The 5,181-nt window shown below is 40.8% G+C and overlaps 1 protein-coding gene across 1 annotated transcript in view; it reads right to left on the reverse strand.

Moving 5' to 3' along the window:
- The window catches only part of LOC118113339 (B-cell receptor CD22), a 1,629,935-nt gene that overhangs the window by 1,049,491 nt on the left and 575,263 nt on the right, over positions 1-5,181 (reverse strand). The gene's annotated exons all lie outside the window — the stretch shown is intronic.

Below are 5,181 nucleotides of genomic sequence, written 5' to 3' on the forward strand. Positions count from 1 at the left end.
GGAGGAGTAAAAAACTTGGAAACACCTCTAATATAATGTAGTAGTGTATAACAACCCCTTTAACTGAGTCCTCAACAATAAACAGAAGGAAATTTTGAGACAAAAACTGAACATTAAAATCAGAATTGATGGCCGAGCTGTTGCTTTATATTGTGCAGGTGTTTGTAATAAAGTGGCCAGTGTGTGTGTGTGTGTGTGTGTGTGTGTGTGTGTGTGTGTGTGTGTGGCACAGCCTCCGAAAACACCATTAATGTGTACATTTTAGATCAATTTTATCTTATGGATTATTCATATGTTGAATATATAATCTGCTGATTCCACCAAAATAAAATACCAACCGCTGCCCTTTTTTTAAAACAACTTAATAGACACATGGAGTCAGTATTTGTGGAAAGGACAAGTTATACATGAGTCCAGTCGGGGAGCTCGCATGAAACTGCATTGGCCCAGTGACAGCCCAGTTTATCACCAGGATGGATGAGTCAGGCGATGCAGTCTCACCACTACCGTCAGGCAGCGGTGGAATCACAGCGCAGACGTTCCTCACTGAAAATAAATGGTTTATTCAGATAAATGGCTCCAACAAAAGGCCATTGCTTATATCATCTGCATTCGCTCCCAACACCACAGAAAACAACTGCTGCTGCTGTCCGGGCTGCAGTTTATGATTTCACAGCAGAAATGTCATCCGCGGTGACTGTTGGCTCTTCATCATGCAGCACAGGCACACACACACACACACACACACACAAACATACACACTGCATCCATAACATAACGGTGTCCCCTGTTATCTCGGCCAATTAACGTTAAGTTTTCTTCTGTGTTTGTTTGTAAGTTAGCAGGATTTCGCAAAAACTACAGGATGGAGTTCACTCTCTATAACATTGTGTTTTTCAAACTTTTAATTGGTTTCTCAGAGAATTGTGTGTGAATCATGAAGGTTGGTATCAAGGAGTGTGAGCAATTTTGGTCCATTCATCCATATAACATATAGATGTAGTGGTTTCATAGGGGTGTGGCCTTGTGCCTGGAACTACCACCAATATGTTGCTAAGAAACGCAATGTGGTCTATAAGGTTTTAATCTAAGGGGACTGTGGGGCCTTGGCGGAGGTTTACGCTCTACTGAGTGTCATTCCAGTTCTTTTATGTACAAACATAGTCTCTAAGCATGGGATGGGATTCTGCTGCAGCATGTGAAGTTATCTAGATGTGATTGATAAGGCCCTCAGTTGTTTAACCTTGTTATCAGACTGACTCACAGATTATCAGTGGCGAAGTGAATCCACAAACAGAATACACGAGGGAACAGAAGCAACGATTTCCTTCTGTCTTTTTTTCTAATCTTAATTGGCATTGATAGTGATCAGAGGAGAGATGTTCTGGAAGAAAACATCTTGCTGCACAAGACAAGGTCGGTGAATTTAAAATATAAAAACACTCATTAGGATTTGTCAAAACATTCACATATTGATCACTAAGTTTCTCTGTGCGGAATATTTCTAAACTAGCAACGTTTTCTGCAGAGGCTCGAGCACTGTAACACGTCTCAATGAGATCCAGAACCGTTTCTCCTCTTTTATTCAAAAATTCAATTCTGTCCCGACCTGCATTGATGTTTTATTCATCAAACGAGACGCCAATGAAAAAGTCCATCTCTGTGTTCTGCTCATTCCGATGCATCAAGCAGCCGGCAGAGACGTATTGTCCCATGTCAGCGTGTCCGGATTAATAATGTCACCATGTCCACTTGCTTTTTTTTTGGTTTCTTTAAGCATCGAGCTGGGCGCTTGATGTCGAGCTGTAAATATCAGGCTCACAGCGTTTTGGGATAAGGGTGTGACCCTGGTGCTTGATGCTGGAGATACACACAGGGACCCCCCTGTAACACCCCCATGCACTCTGGGTCACATGACAGGATGTGACAGCGGCACCTGAATACTGATGAGTCTGGATCCCCTCATCTTACTGGCCAATTTGTTGAAACTGTGTAAAAGTACCACAATGTAAAAAAATGTAGGCTGTGGTTCAGGAGGGGGAGCAGGTCGTCAACTAACTAGAAGGTCAGTGGTTCGATTCCAGTCTCGCCCATTCTGCGATACTGAACCTCAAACTGCCCCTGTACTGATCCCACAGCTCAAAGTTGGGTGTTAGTTATCTGCTTATTTTGCAGGAAGGCTCCGTGTCAGGTTATTTTCATTTAAATTCTGTAACTGGTTTATTTGGAAATCATTTAACAACTTCATATACTGTGTTTAATGTTGTAGTTTAGTTCATTTAAATAGTTTTGAAAAGATAAAAGGAAATAGATATGCATTTAAACAAAAAAACATTAACTTAAATTAACATTTAATTTTCATTAGCCGATCATGGGTTTTAAATGAGAAACTCTAACATTAAATCAATGTAATGGAGAAAAAAATGTTTAATGTTTTAGAGTAGAGGTTTAAAGTAGCATTAAATTAAAATTCCTGATAACAGACCTTCTGCTGGACTTCACTGACAGGATCAATGAACCCAAAACCCTGCACCAACTATGTTTAGTAGCTTCCTATATGTATGTGACAGATGTGTTGATAACATCCTTCACAGGCCTGATAACAGTAAAAATTTAATACAAGTACCTATAAATTATACAGCAAAAATAAGTCACAAACATTTCCCCCGCTGCATGTGCACGTCTTTGTTTATTGTGTGTGCATTTCTTTTGATAACACTGGATCTGAACTGGCAGGTTACGTCTCTCGTCCCTCAACATAAATAGAATAAAGCTCGGATGCGCCATCAGTGCAAATAGTATCAGCGGAAACAAGATGCTCAGCATTTATTGCTCTGCTGCGGATATATTTGTCTGTTCTGTTTATAGACGAGACAAACAGCAAATCTGCTCTTTGTGTTGTGTGTGTGTGTGTGTGTGTGTGTGTGTGTGTGTGTGTGGCCTCCATGTGACCCGTCTCCACTAGACTCACAATCAAAAACATTTCTCTTCGTGCAAACAAAATATTTTCAAAGCACATTTGCAGACGCTGAAAATCAGAGCGTTCACTTGCGAGGCTCGTTGGTGCAGATGGACTTTTTCTTTTATTGGTTAAACACAACAATTATCCAAATTAGGGGGGATATGGAGCATGTCAATGAGAGTGGATGCAAATAGAAAACACACCATTAAGCTGTTGGAATGGGGCCACAGAAAACCTGACCCCCTCCCCAGTACAGCAATTAAGCGTCCCAGTATGTTTCCAGTGTGCTACAGTGAATTTAAAAGTGAGACAGTAGAAGCTTGTTCAGTGATGCTTTGACTTGTCAGGGAGCTTGGTGGACTTGTGGCTGCACACTGCCACATGCTGGTTCGTTTCTATATTGCAAGCAGGGCCCTGAAACCTCACCTTTACATCTTTCAGCCTCTTTCACCCTCACTGACACTGAGTATGTTTTATATTCACTACACACGTGCATCGCTAAAAGACCGCAACACACCGTCAATCACGAAATAACGACAACACACAGCGTCCCTCCATTTGTTCAGCGGTGACTGAGGGTCGCGATGATTCAATATTCAAAACAAACAGCATCATTATACGTAAAGGGCAGCCACTCAGAACAATCAGAGGCAAATAAACAGGAGAGCTCTTATGCAAACACGACCAATTTAACCAGCTCCACCGTGATGGCCGTTCAGATGACACACAAATGAGACAGTGATGTAATTACAGCAAAAATTAAAGTGAGTGGACACTAATGAAAAGCTTTCAGGCTTATTTCCCACTGCAGCACAGAGGACGGGCAGGAAATGTTGTGGGTTGAATTCATGTTCTTGTCTTTATTCCACCAGAAAAAGAACCTGTGACATCAGAGCCACTTACATTTGTTGTGTTCAATTAGCAGCTTCAGATTTAGTCCCAAGAGCAGCAGGTGAATTTCAATATTCATTACCACACAAAGAATTAATACATAATAATAATAATAGATATGAGAAAACACAAGATAAAATATGATATGCTAAGATAAGATAAGGTAAGATAAGATAAGGTAAGATAAAATATGATAAGCTAAAATGAGATGAGATGAGATGAGATGAGATAAGATAAGATAAGATAAAATAAGGTAAGATAAAATATAATAAAATAAACTAAGATAAGATAAGATAAGATAAGGCAGTAAACACAGTAAAATGAAATGAACACCTGTGATGCAGACTCATGTAAAACAACAACCAAGCACAATGTTGTTTGCTCGTTATGTCGTTGATCAGCTGATTTCACTCTTCACTTCCTGTTAATTCCTCTGGATGAATATCAGCTCAATGTCCACAAACACAAAAGAGGAGGATTCTCCAGTCGAGACCAATTCCAGTCTCAAATAAGACTTTCAGAAAAATGACACTGGAGTGTTATTTTCAAACTGCAGCATATCTATTGCAGACATATTACACAGTGAATGCAGTCGTCAAGCTGAGCTGGTGAAGAGGCGTTGTGATTTCCTCATCAAAACAGAAACAGAATAAATAAAGTATCTGAGGCGACCACAGCCCCCCCTCTCTGGATATCTCTCATCCTCCACACAAACAGCTCAGGGACGATATCACACGTTAACGAGACCGACAGTTCATCCTCAGTTTATTAGACTCAACAAAGTGTCCAATTATAAAATGTCCCCGACACACACATCTGAATCATCCCTTCTGGTTTACAGTTGGGACTCATTCGGAATCTGCTGTGTTTATTTGCAGGAGGAAGAATAATTACACTGTGTGGGATTCGGCCTCCGGGCCAGAGAAAAACTAACATTTCAGGTCGGAGCGAATGAGTTGATCCTGCACGGAGGTCGACTTCAAGTTCCTCACATGACGACTGCAGGACACACGAGGAAGGGGAGGTTTACTTTATCTGATTTGATGGGGACGGAGCTCATAGATCAACACACATAATACTGTAAATGAGCCAGAGGTAGTTACCTCCAAGGTAATTGGCCATTATAAAGTTTTCACTCCTGTGTGTTAAACAAGTTTACACAAAAACAACTGAACAGATTTCCTCTGAACTTGGTGGAAGTGTGTGGTTCGAGTCAGGAAAGAACCCATTCGATTTTGGTGCGGATCCAGGATTTATTTTCGTTTCCACAATTTCCCCAGGGAATAACTTATGAATCTTACAGAAATGATGCGACGTGGACACATCGG

This window comes from Hippoglossus stenolepis, chromosome 8 (assembly GCF_022539355.2).
Source record: "Hippoglossus stenolepis isolate QCI-W04-F060 chromosome 8, HSTE1.2, whole genome shotgun sequence".
Lineage (NCBI taxonomy): Eukaryota > Metazoa > Chordata > Actinopteri > Pleuronectiformes > Pleuronectidae > Hippoglossus > Hippoglossus stenolepis.